This window comes from Buteo buteo, chromosome 18 (assembly GCF_964188355.1).
Source record: "Buteo buteo chromosome 18, bButBut1.hap1.1, whole genome shotgun sequence".
Taxonomy (NCBI): Eukaryota; Metazoa; Chordata; class Aves; order Accipitriformes; family Accipitridae; genus Buteo; species Buteo buteo.
Genome location: NC_134188.1, coordinates 6,782,728 through 6,797,234, shown reverse-complemented (window position 1 = coordinate 6,797,234; position 14,507 = coordinate 6,782,728). Strand labels below are relative to the sequence as shown.

Below are 14,507 nucleotides of genomic sequence, written 5' to 3'. Positions count from 1 at the left end.
TTTGAATTTGGACACCAAATTCAGCAGATGTTGACTATGATTTTCAGAGATGTGGCAAAAAAGTAGCTCAAACAGACTGTTGCAACACCATGAGTGGCAAGGCTGTGGCTTTTGATCCACAAGAGGCCACTGGCACTCAAGTGCCATTCCCATGCCAAAGCTGCATGGTGTGACCGATCAGAAAACGGAGCCAGCTTTGGCTGTGGTGTAAGCCAAATCCTCAACTAGGGGAGGAAACCAACCAGTAAGCACTGCTGACTCTGCACTCTTGCCTTTTGCTGGAGCGATAGAAACACCCAAGACGACACAATCACCTCCCATGCATGACTCACACCTCAAGCTCTGAACCATGTGGAAAGTATCTTACAACTTTGAGCCACGTAAAGCTTTTAGTATGTGACATGGACTTCAAACATGGCCAAGCTTCCCGAGCCTAATGTCAAACAACCATGTTCAAAACACTGTAGCACAGAAGACACATGTGGGGAGGAAGACAGCATGCATCTGCACAGACGCACATAAACTGAGAATGAACAAAAAGCAATTATAAAAGTAGTTCAGAGAGGCATGCAGCCTATACTTGGGCTCAAAATTCCTGAGACTGACCCTAAAAAGCAAACAAACTACAAGTGTATCAAGCAAACAAATGCTTTGCAAACTTACACCTTCCAAAAAGCTGCCCAGGGCCACACAACTCTTTGGAGATGACAGCAAAATCAAAACTGGAATCTGCTTATAGTTGTGTGTGCGCCCCAAACGGCAAAAGTGTTCTTGCTCCCTCATTTCACATACAAAGTCCAAGGGTTAACTTATCTATACCATTTTCTGTGGTCTCAGAGTAAAGACTGTTTAACTCTAGAGCATCACAATCTCTCCCTTCTATCTTCTTTCTTCTTTCATGTTCTTGTGCTTTTGCTTCTTAATGACATGGTAGCTAGTCACTGAAATTTAAACACCCATCAGCTACACTACAATAGCTGAACACCAAAGATGAGAGCCATGCTATGTTAAGGCCTATGATCAAAAGGCTTAGTTAGAGACCAGCTGTGAAAGAGTCAGCTAGCCCCTATCCACTTACCCACCCTTTCTTCCTTCCCACTCACACACACACCCAAAAAAAGCCAAAAAAAACCAAACGAAAAAAACCACTCCACTGGGAATACTGCATTTGCCAATATGCTGCTTACAACTGCAGCTACAATCCACTACCCAGTCTCACTGGATGGTGATGCACAGCAGGGCAGAGTTACTTCTCTAAGCCATGGCACTCATTCTTGAATATGTCCATGTATTTTGTTTATTTTTCTAGTATCCTTTATATTACCTTTATCACATACTCCAGTAGCATTTTGCAAATACTATAGCAACGTGTCAAAAATACACATACGCTCAGTTACAGGGTTTTGCTTATTTTCACATTACAAATGCAAGAAGCTAAAGCCGATGTATTCCATTCTAATTTTAATCATACTATAACAGAGAAAATAAAGCAGATTTTGTCTCTACCATACTGACATAACTTCTTCAAGATGCATAGCAACACTTAAATTCACACTCTGCATGCTGCAATACACATTCTCCTTCTTACTCAAAAAGCCTTTACAAGAAAGAACAAAAATAAGCACGACATAAATCACTTTAGATCAAGTTAGATAAAAAGATTGGAAGCAAGTCTCTAAAAGAAAGCAGAAAAGATGAGTTAATTTCCATGTAATAAGCCACAGAAATTTGGAGTACAAAAGACACTGTTTTACACCTGGAGCCCCCCAGAAGTACAGAATTACAGTGTATGTGTTGCATATGCTCAGATTTTTAAGTCAGTAATTCCCAAGAACTGCAGTTCCCTCAACATTTGCACACTTTGGAAAGCTGTAGTAGGTAAATCGCAGATGTCTCCAGATTTTTATAGTATCACCCTGTCATCACCTTCTGCTCAGATTGTTACCATGAAAACTTAAACCCACCACTAATTGCTTCAGTCCTCCTGATTCTGCTCTGAAGCTTTCCCTGCATACAGACTACAAGACCTGTTAAAATGATCCTTTTATTAAAAGGAGAAATAACACCTTTTAGCAGCAAGTCCTAACAACCTCCATAATAGTTTAGAACTGTTTTTTGTCACATCACTTTAAAATCTTATACCATCATCCTACACACTACTATGAATACTAAATTGAGTTTCCCATTTGTAATTCAAACAATTGCTTCTTCAACTAAGGACTGACTATAAATGAAAAGTTCACTACAAAAGTACTGTCTCAATAGAATTTTACTATAATGTGAAGCACGATTTTTCCGCGTACACCCCTCCAAGCTGCAAAACATGATTATCCTTATTTTTAAAATCACAACATTTATTTCAAAATGAGTTAAGAATTAAATAGTAGGTAATGATACTCTTCTTGTATAGCTAAAAAATTACATGGAAAAAAAAGACAAAGTTCTACACCACTTTTAGTCCTAATTCAGCCTTGAGTTGAGTAGTAACCTAGAGCTCAATCTCCTCAGAGCCAATTCAGACAAGCAGCATTTATTAGTTCTGGCTCAGCCCCAATCCTGCTTGTCCGACACTAGTTTCTGCAGAGCCATTCAAATTTACTGTACCTTGGGTTAGGTTCCAGAAAGGTTTGTAATCCAGGTGGAGCACAAGGCCCAGCTACCATACTACCTCAGAACCAGGGGAGTAATACAGACACACTAAAGTGGTTTCACATGGAGGTTGCACGAGGGCTCTTTGCAGAGCTTATTTCAATCAGCCCCGCCAGAGCTACGCTGACCATGTACAAACCCCACCGAGTACCTTCACATCCTCCTCCCGCAACATCCATATCATCCAGGGTTTCCCTGCCATTTCCTCCCTGTCAACTGGGAGGAGAGAGTTGATTGTATGAGATATTTCAAGAAAGAACCCATATGATACAATACCACAAACACACACTTCAGTAAATCAAAATTCAACTCCACCAACAGCTCACAGTCATAGCAAACCATCAGATTTTCACAGTTGCAGGAAATTAAAACATATAACTCCTACAAGTGAGTTCAGTTGAAAGAAAAGAGGATACGAGAATGATAAGAAAGTCAGGAACAGCACCCTTGAAAACACTTCATGAAATTAAGCCACATTTCAAAAAGCACGTAGACGAGGTACTCCATAACATGCTTTAGTGGGCATGGATGATGGTTGGACTCGATGATCTTGAAGGCCTTTTCCAACCTAAATGATTCTATGATTCACTCAGCAAGCAAAAAAAATCAAGAGAAGTGTGATATCAAGAAACCAGACTGCTCAAAATTTTCTGAAGAGTAGAAATTTTTTCTGATGGACCAACTAATCCTGGAAAACATTTCCAAGCATATGAAAGACAAGAAAGTCATCAGGAGTAGCCAGCATGGATTCACCAAGGGCAAGTCATACTTGACCGACTTAATAAACTTCTATGGTGAAACAACTGGCCTGGTGGACAAGGGGAGAGGAGTGCATATTATCTACCCGGACTTCAGTAGGGCCTTTGACACTGTCTCCATAAGATCCTCACAGAGAAGCTGTTGATATATAGGCTGGATAAGCAGACATGGAGGTGGACTGAAAACTGGCTGAATGGCTGGGCTCAGAGGGAGTTGATCAGTGGCGCAGAGTCTATTTGGAGGCCAGTGACTAGCGGTGTACGCCAGGGGTCAATACTGGGTCCAGTCCTCTTTAACATCTTCATTAATGACCCGGATGATGGCCAGTGTACCCTCAGCACATTTGCTGATGACACCAAACTGGGAGGAGTGGTTGATACGCCAGGGGGTCATGCTGCCATCCAAAGGGACCTTGACAGGCTGGAGAAATGGACTGACAGGAACCTCATAAAGTTCAATAAGAATTGCAAAGTCCTGCACCTGGGGAGGAACAACCCCAGGCACCAACATATGCTGGGGGCCACCCAGCAAGGAAACAGCTTGGCAGAAAAGGACCTGGGGGTCCTGGTGGACACCAAGTTGAACATGAGCCAGCAACAGGCCCTTGCCACAAAGAAGGTGAATGGCATCCTGGGCTGCATGAGGCAAAGTATTGCCAGCAGGTCGAGGGAGGTGATCCTTCCCCTCTGCTCAGCACTGGTGAGGCCACACCTGGAGTGCCATCTCCAGCACTGGGCTCCTCAGTACAAGAGAGACGTGGACACGCTGGAGAAAGTCCAACAAAAGCCCACTAAGATGATGAAGGGACTGGAGCATCTCTCCTATGATGAAAGGCTGAGAGAGCTGGGACTGTTCAGCCTAGAGAAGAGAAGGCTCAGGAGGAGCTTATTAATGAGTATAAATACCTGAAAGGAGGGTGCAAAGAGGACAGAGCCGGGCTCTCCTCAGCGGTGCCCAGTGACAGGACCAGAGGCAACGGGCACACACTGAAACACAGGAGGTTCCCTCTGAACATCAGGGAACACTTTTTCCCTGTGAGGGTGACCGAGCACTGGCACAGGTTGCCCAGGGAGGTGGTGGAGTCTTCATCCTTGGAGGTGCTTAAAAGCCATCTGGACGTGGTCCTGGGCAAGCAGCTCTAGATGTCCCTGCTTGAGCTCGGTGTTGGATCAGATGACCTCCAGAGGTCCCTTCCAACCTCAACCATTCTGTGTTCTGTGAAGAGGTCATATGGAACCTAGGACTAAGACCACACAGCTGCAGTACGAGATAGATTCCAGCTTTATCAGAGGAGGAAAATGTTGCATGCTAACTGCAAAAGATTACCACACTCAGTTAAGTACTGGATTAACATGTGTTTGCTGGGGGCAGAGGGCAAGAACTCTGAAACTACTTTATTTCATTTTGTTTCTGTCAAAAATGCAGATACATACTAGCAGGAAAAAGCTGTAATATTTCTTCATGGAAAGAAGAGCTGACATTAACATATTACAGGGAGAAGATAAGTGCCTATTTCTTCCCCATTCTCAGCACTCCTTGAACATGTGCATTGTCCCCATGGACCTACCCCATGATGAAGGGGATGGGGAGAAGGTTTTCTGATAGGTATTTTGTAATACACTGTCACTATCCAAACGTGGGGGGGTGGGGTGGGAATCAGTCTGTAGTAGTTTTGTCTTTTGGAAAAGCACAATACTTATCCACTCACACATGAAAACAGCAGTAACAGACTATGCTGGCTTAAGGCACGCTCCCCAGGGGACCTAGTCCCCTACCCCAGCTAATGTTTGAAGATGTCACAATCTGACATTTTGAGTACAATGAGGTCCTGATTAAACAACAACTTTAATAATAACTACACAAAGTTAAAGTCAGTCACTTCTGGTAGAACATTGTTGGGATCAAACCTCTCCCACATTTAATGGAAGATGTGTGTTAATACTCCTCTTGCCAACAGAAAATTAAAAAAAAGTTTTGAAAAACAACATTTTTTATATAGAACACCAAAAAAAACCCAACCCCAACATTTCTAGTTCTGGTCTCACTTATTTCTCCATTTCTGCCTTGCCTACTACACCAGTGTAGCAACATCAAAGACAAAGATACTGAAAAATTCTCAAATAGCACTAGTGACTTATGACACAAGACTGATATTTAAATTACTTTTGGACAAACCTGACAGCAGTCAGTGGTGATTGTTACACCTTAAGTTATCTGGCATCCATAGTTTGTTTGCTAGCCACTGCAAAGTCATAGGAAGTTAAAATATGATAATATAATGCAATTTTCATAATCAAATTATAATAATCAGTAACACACTTCAAAATGAATATTAGGTACTGAAAAAAAGCTACTGCTCCAGAAAGTGGATACTACATCTTCAAAATCTTTCTCTAACACCAGTCTATACCCACTAAGCAGTAATCATTCCAGACACCAAAACACAGATTTAATTCACAACTTTTTGAATTTGGTCCTACCTCATACATGAACTCTTTCCACAAATCAAGAGCAAATATCATCGAAGAAAGCCTAACCCCAAACTTGCACTGATTCCAGGAAAAGTTTCTCTTTCGGCTTATTTAGGAATAGAAATTAGCCAAAACCTCAGCTATCTGAAGCTGATGTCCTATAACGAAAAACTCAGTTCCTGGAATTATTATTAATAGATGATCTTTCAGCAGCAAGAGCAACCATATGCCTGACTCTGTTCTGAGCCGCCACCCTCAAGATTTAATGCTATTTACTGCAGAATGAAAGGTGTAACTCTAGGTAAGATTAGAGGACAATGGGGAAAAGGGAAGAAATTAATTTAAAAGACTTGAATCTTTCCCAGAAAAAGAATACTCAATGAGCAGAACAGGAAATCCTACAATATCTCCGAGATCTGTAAAACGAAGTCTGGCTGGAGGGTGTGGGTGGAAAAGTATTTGGAAGAGTTTACAGACAAACTACATGTTCCCTTATTGAAGATTCCAGGCACTCAAACGGTAGCAGCCATTAGCAACTTGATTGTTTCCAGATGACAGGAAAAAAGCATCTGTTTGCTAGAAAATGATTACCCAACCTCAGTTATTCACAGCTTCATCACCTTAGTGAAACTGCAAGAACAAAACATTTTCCAGCCACAGTATTTCAGTGTTCAAATTCATGCTAATCTAAACCACCATAGCACAACTTCTTGGCAGCAATGGGGACTGCAGTTGTGACAGCAAGCCAAACTTCTCTCAGCCCTCTGAATGAAATTTCTAATGCTGTTCAAGGGTCTTGGGTTGTATCTTCAAAACACTCTCTGGGCCAGATCATCTAAAACACCACATAAAATTCCAAGATGAAGACTTCTATCAATACGCTCCTTTAGCACTTTAAACTGTCCTGTAACAAAGATAGAGCTTGTCTGTGTAGGATGCAGAGCCTTTCTGAGGGCTGATCCAAAACGGTAAAATTAATTTCTCCTGAAGCTAAAGGGGAAACTCAAAGTTCACCAACTTCTATCCCAGGTGTATGGTGTTTCTTTGATCATTTTTTTCAAATGTGAAACCAAGTGTATTTGAAAATGCACACAAAAGGCTCCCAACAAAACCCTAGCAAAACAAGGCATTCCACTGCACATTACTTCTCTATTGATAGAATGAAAGAACAAAAACTTTAGTTAATGAATTAACTGATAGTGACTGACTCTATAAAAAGTAGCCAAGTTTCCAAAGTACTACAGCTTAGCCTGCCCCTGAACTGCTCACTGGTCAGAGCAAAGCAATCTTCATAATCTACATGTTAATAACTGTTGCTGACCCTACTGTGCATATAATTATTTTTATTATACTACAGGTTAAAGTAGCAGCCATTCTAAGAATCACTTTATGCATGATTTTCAAGCTGTTATCAACTGTGGGCTTGGACAGTTGTCTAGCTTTGTTCCTTCTATTTAAAACAAATAGTAAAAAATTCAGATAAAACTGCAAGAAGCAGCTGCTTTAATATGAGCACACTCTTTCTAGTCACTCTTTGCCAAGCTGCTTCTAGATTTATTCAGCCAAGTTACAATTTTTATCTCCAACAGGAAATGCATTCAAGTATTTTTGGGAAAAGGAATCAGAAAGGAAGTTATTACGACCCATACTGAACTATGCTAACGCATTCTGCTACCGGTAAAATTTCTGCTAAGGGTTACTGCTACTAGCAAGAAATGTTAATGTTCTGGAGATAGGCAGCTAAAATCTGCATTGGAAACCAACTGGAGCTCCATTTGGCGACAACTGCAGAGAAGTGCCTGAAGACAGGCTTTCTTGTATGCTGTAATTTGCAGCTTGCTTGGTGCACCAGCTGAGCAGACAGGCAGAATTCAGTGGGGAGGATGATGCACATGGCATACTAACGTCCCTAGCAGAACACTGTACTGCTGTCTCCAAAGCTGGCAAATTCATGGAAACATGGTTACAGCACTTCCTAAGGAAGAAAAAGGATTCAGGTCAGCTAAGCAAGCCAGGGCAAGAATCAAACATCCTCTCTGGATACCTTTCACTTAAAATGTGAGTTCTGGGCCCCAGCAAGGGGATTCAGAGTGCTTCAAATAGGCAGCCAGAGTGCCTATGTCACCAGAAAAAGGCAGACGCAAATACAATGCCACTCCCAGGCTTAGCAAGGTACCAGCAAGAGCTAACTAGCAGAAGTCTTAATCTCAGCTATGAGCTCTTGCTCCTCTCTGGAACTTGGGCTTCCCTGACCGGACAGCATGTTTTATACCTGAATCCCAAGAGGATGAACAGGACAGCCTTTTCTATGAGAAGATGCCTTTGAAAATGCAGGCAAAAGAGATGGAAGGTGGTCTGATGAATCACAACAGAACTTTGCAGAGAACTACATACTGCAGTCAGAAAGATTTCTTACCATAGAACCTTTTTGACCTCAGATACCCTAGAAGAAAAACAGGTATGGATTGATTTTGGATACTTGCAGTGCTACAGAAAGTTTTCCCAACTATCCTTGAACTTGAGCACATACATTTTCTTAAGCCCTTACGTGAAACTTAAAGGCTCTGAATGCACTTCTGGAAGAGCAGGAAGAGGAAATACCAAAATTTCTATCCGTTACAGACATACACAACAGAAAACACAATTATTAACCTAAAAGATGACTTCCTGAAATCAAGAAGGCATTTTACATGACTAGATATTATAAAACAAAAAAAAAAAACAACTTTTAGTTTAGATGTAAGAAATATCATATTACATTTATGTAAAAAAAATAAAGGACACCAGTACATATCTCTCACTCTGAACAAATCAGAAACAGCATCAACAAATATATACACAAACTCATCTACAGTGGAAAAGAATATTTTTCTCTGTGCCAAACTTTCAGTTAGCTTCTTTGACTTTAAAAAAAAAAGATCAAGAATTAAAAGTAGTCCCTTTTATTGTAATAATGAACCTTAAATTATTTTGTTGTTCCTGTTGAATTGCATAACCCATATGCTTAAATATCCAAAACTGTGAAAGACTGAGAAGCACAAAAATGAACAAAAGAAGTTTGCTCTGCTTTCATTTTGCCTTAAAACATATTCCAATAACTTAATTCACTCTGAACATCTGATTACAAACACTGAAGCATTTGTATTTATAACAAAGCCCAGGAAAGAGTGAAAATTTTCTCATGTACTTATGACAGAAGTCAGAATGTAAGCTTAGAAACTTTACAAAGAGAAATCTCAGTACCCTCCTAAAGAAAGTAGAAATATCAAAGAAAACTGTAGTTTCTTTGATGTAAATTCCTGCTTTATATTAAAGGATAAACTATGTTAAAGAATCCAGACACCTTACTTTTACAGTATGCAGTCCAGCAATATTTTTAAAAGAAGTAACAGAGCCAAACCGATTTAAAAAACAATTTTAAAAAGAAGTTAAATGACACAAAGAGGTTTGGTTATTCTTCAAGAACAGCAGGCTTCAAACAAAAAAGGCTGTGTCCCCGTGAAGAACAAAGATGTAGTATGTGATTATAAATAATTATTTCTAAGCTTGTATGACTTCATTGAGTCTAAATAAAATGCAGACTTCTAAAATCGCTTTCATTTAAGCTGTATATTTGGAAGGAAACTAAGACCGTTTTGTGTAGCATGACTTTCATCTGTTCTATTAAGAATGCTTTTTATAAACTTGGATATTAGGGACATTTGAGTAAAGATCACTGTTCTTCAGAACATGGACATTCAGACTCTTAACAACTGCAAATTAGGTGCTTGGCAAGAATTCTTATCGGTGACTATTAAATGTAGTCCCTGATATAGCCTGACTTTTTTTTTTTTTTTTGAGAAAAATTATTATCCTGTTGACATCCACGAAAATATAGAACACTAAGTTAACTATCTCTAATAAAACAGATTCTGTCAAAACTTTCAAAGAAACCTGAAAAAATCTTGTTAGTGGAAGATGAAAGTGAGATGAACCCCTCAGGTTAACTTAAAGAGATCAAGACAAGGAAAACCCCTTCCAATTTTCATTACATGCCAGACTATGAAATTTAATTCTTTACCTGAAGGGAGACTCTTAACCATGATTTATAGAAGACTCTGGATTTCTCAATAATAATAATGATAATAATAATAGAAAGCCTTTGTACTCTCATCAACCATAAACTAGCACCTGTATCTCACATTCCTTTTTTCCTTCTGCTAATTGTACTTCACAGAATATTTTGGAGGAGGTCAGAGGGTAATTCAGAGTATTGGCTTGGTATCGACACTGTATGTAACTTTTAGATTTGACTTTGATTTCAAATCAACAACAATTTCTTTGTCCTTCCACAGTGTTTTGAATAAAGAAATAATTATTGAAACTTGAATTCTGCTTCACAGCAAGCCTTTTCAATAGCTTTCAGGTTTTCATCCAAAAAGTTTAGTCCACTAGCTTAGTGACTGGTAAGTTAAATGGACTTTTTGCACCTGCATTAGTTGATTTAACAGAAGGCATGCCTTCCCTTGCTTATAAACAGGTAGTTAAAGAAAGTTTTCCTTCTCTGTGAGCACTTTGGTTGAAAGATTTCCTGGTTCTTTTTAAATTTTGCATTATTTTTCCACTTCAGCTTTCAATTTGAACAGAGTGACAGTTTTCTCACATATTCCACAAAGGGTCTGTGCTATTTTTCCATGTGGTGTTCCCAACAGGGAACACTCTTTCATAAAACTAAAAGTAATTTAACAAAAAGCAGCCATAAACAAGTTTGTTTAAAAGTAACTTGCAAACCTCAACATTAGCTGCGGCTTTTAGCAACTTGAGAAACATCCAGTCATGTTTAGGTACCTTGGTATTGAAGCTACCTCTCTGAAAAAACAAAAGTGCTGCCTACTCTCCCCTGAAGCTGGCAGCCTATGTAGAGTCCCAATAAGAAAGGAGATACGTTATTCCTGATTTCTGCTCAGCTGGTCACCCCAAGATCCAAAATTCCTGCAGTTGCTGTGGTGACTTCTCTTTCCTACACAGCAGGAAACTGGCTTATTTTGGCATTGACTTGTTCAACCCCAAGGCCAGTCTTATTTACTTCTGCAGTGCCAAAAAGATGGACAAGAACAGAGCGCAATATCCTGCAAGCACATCCCAGTTGCAAGATGAATAAAATCTGTGACACTTTGGCAAAAATCCCAACAGTGAATTATAGCCAGCGAAGTCAGCCCAGCCTGGTAAGCACCAAAGGTTAGGGAAAAGCGAGTCAACACCAAATACACTAAGCTCATCACTGACAGTTCTAAAGAAAAGTTCTGTGCCTCCAACAGAATTGGCTTAAGCACAGTCAATCCTACATTCAAGGCAAATAGTTGACCTCAAAAGGTCTCTTCCAGTGTTTTGGGTTTTTTATGACCCGGAAGAAGTCAGCAAGGCTAATACATCTTTGCAAGATCAGGGCCTTGAGAATTATTTGTAACTGCAGCTGCACTTACTAAGAAGTAATGGGATTTAATTAATACTATGGTACTTGCCTGCACTAAAGCTCAACAGGATTATTTTTATAATATACATATTAAACATCTTCTTACTTGTTAGAGGCTGAAGCATGTTGTAGCATTCACTGTTTTATTAGCCTTAGCCTGCCAAAATTCTTGAGGTTCTCCTAATTACTCTATCTTCTTTTAAGATACTACTGCCATGAATTTCAGACTTTTGTCTCCGGTTTCTCTTAAATGTACATTTATACTGACATCTATTTTCTCTGTCACTTAAACTATAGCTACAAAAACATTACACTGTCATAAGTGTGGGTTTAAAGCCAAAGAGGCTACTTAACAAAATTTAAAAAAAAAAAAAAAAAATTAAAAAAAAAACTGAAGTAAGCTGTCCTGTTACCATCAATGAGACTTACACTTTTGAAGTAGGATCAAGTTTCCAGGGAAAAGACTTGGTGAAAGCTGACAGAAACAAAATTATTGTGGCTAAACCAAGTTTACAGAAAGAAAAACATACTTTGTGAATTAAGTCTGGAGCTCCTCCTGCTGTTCAACTTACAAAACAGCAGAAATAGTCAGTAACAACTGTAGAAGCAGAGTGAAAAATAAAGGCAACCTGTTATGACAGCAAATGTCATTAAAATTCAATAGTCCAAACACATGTGAATATCCTAGATTCTTCAGAAGTAAATAGCCATCTCTTAAAACTAATTACGAGGAATCTAACAAAGGATTTGTTCCCTTAATCCTGCTCTAATATAAAATAAACATATATTTAGAATTTAAAACATATAAATACATTTAAAGTATACAACATACAGATATAAAACAGACATATTAAAAATATGTCATGAGTTTCAGTGTCATTTGTGACAAATTGATGTAGCTGGTCAAAATCTGGAAAACTAAAGAGGAACTAAAATATCACGTTAGGATCACATTTTCTAATGCTTGCTCACAACATTTCTGTTTGCAAATATGGCCATATAGACCAAAATAGCAAATAGTAAAACTTTTTCAACAGAGACACTCTCCAATCTAGTATTTCTTGCACACCTTAGTGGTGCATGTGCAACATACTAGATCGTTGTTAAGTTACTTAATCAAGAACTAAACTCCTGTAGTCTCTTTCTTTATACCTAGGTTTGTAAAGGTAATCTGCATCTTATGTACCTGACAATATCTAGGAAATTATGGTTCTGTACATCAGCTGGAGCCACAGTGACAATAATAGTCCAAGAGAAATATCCAAAAACATACATTTGCTTCCCTATCAACAAAAACATTTTACTAAGCAGAAAAAAAAAAAAATTCCTAACAATAAAGAAATCCATGGCACAAACTGAGTCCCAAAACATGATAGACAAAAATATGTAAGCCATGCTCTGCACACAGCACTACTACAAATATGACCATGGCACTTCTGTAAAAGACAAAGCTAAAAGTAAACTTCTTCCAAAAAAGAGAAACCCTTGAAGAACAAAATAATTAATCTACTAAACAAAGAATACTAAGAATGGGAGTAATGCATGACAGGTAAATATATCTTGTTTGAAAATATATTTTGTCATTCCATGATGCAAAAACGCAGAATAAAATAGGATACAATAAGTAAAAATTAAATTAAATAATTTATTTCTCTTATAAATAAATAAAATGAAACATGATATAATTTAAAAAAAAAAACAAAACACAACAAACCAAAACCAAGGAAAACATCACTTCCTTCAGACATAATTTAATACTACAAGATAATTGGCTCAGAGAGTAACAACAAATAGCCAAAAGTCAAACTCCTGCCAGTATGAAATTTTGTGATAGATATGGTTCTCATCTTCCAGTTACAGAAGTGTTGAACCGAACATACCATAGCATCCAAGGGGCATTCAAGAAAGGATGAGGTCAAACAGAGGAAAGTACAAATACAAAATAAAGAATAGTGGACTTACATTTACATAGATAACAAGTGGCAAACAGAACACGTTTAGGGCACAAACATGATAAGGTATATTCCTGTCCTCTGGTTGTTGTATGAATACTCTCTGACTCCTGCCTAGTTTCAGTCATAAAGCACAGCCACTGGTATTATGCAGTAGAGAAATGAGTTTTACTTTTCAGGGCTGATTACCCAGCGTCCAGTACCCTGTTCAGTACTTATGATATGGGCAGAATGAATGTAAAGCATTGTTGTCACTGCCAGATCAAAAACCTTTCCCAAAGACAGACCACTATACAGAAAACAGGACAGTGAAAGACCTAAGCTCTTGGTTTCCAGCAAAATACGATAGAGAGGAAAACTACTTTTCCTTCCCTGTCTTGTAGATGCTTGTATACATGCCAGAAAAAAAAAAACCTCCTGCCCAACCTGGAGGGAGAAAAAGGTTGGGCCCCAATCCTGCATTGTAATCAGGGAGGCCCTACATAGGTTCAGGAGATTCTTCACACTGATCCAGCTGCCAGACTTGGTGCCTGAATAAATAAAAAATAGCAAAGATACATTGCCAATGTCTTGGTCTGTTTTACCTGCAGCTCTCCCTTCATAAAGCTACCATGCAATTCTTAACTTAAAGTGACTTTATTGGTCTTTTACAAAGCCCCACAGGGAAAGGAAATATTTTTCTTCCTAATGCCAAAATGAGCAGAATAATCTATTCACGATCATCAGCAACTCAATTACAATATGGTTAGCTTCATAAGATGATCTGAGAAGGAAAATAAGACAGTATCAGAAGACACTGCTCCAGGAGGAGAAAGAAACACAGAGCCTTCTACACCTAGTGCTCTAACACTTATGGGACACACTAATTCTGAAAACACAGAAAGCAGGCACTATGGGAAATGTAGAAAATAAATAGGATACATAGACAATAAATTTCAGCAGCATTTGACTAATATTAAGCACTATGTATCAGAATGTAATTCTTGCTGGTTTTAAGACACTATACAGGCAAGGTAAAGGAGATCTGTAAGCTGCAAGATAGCATCTTGAACGAGTATGACAGTGCTCTTCCACAGACTGCTGTTGACCACTGCTAAGATGGGATTTGGAGCTAGACGGACCTTGACTCTATTCCAGTATAACCATGACTTTGCTCCCACTTTCACAGAAGCATGTCTGCTACCTGTCCAGGTTAAAACAAAAGCAGCCATTCCTAGGCCATGC

At 38.9% G+C, this 14,507-nt stretch overlaps 1 protein-coding gene across 2 annotated transcripts in view; it reads right to left on the bottom strand.

Annotated features, from left to right (window-relative positions):
* The window catches only part of MIPEP (mitochondrial intermediate peptidase), a 78,058-nt gene that overhangs the window by 45,229 nt on the left and 18,322 nt on the right, over window positions 1-14,507 (bottom strand). The gene's annotated exons all lie outside the window — the stretch shown is intronic.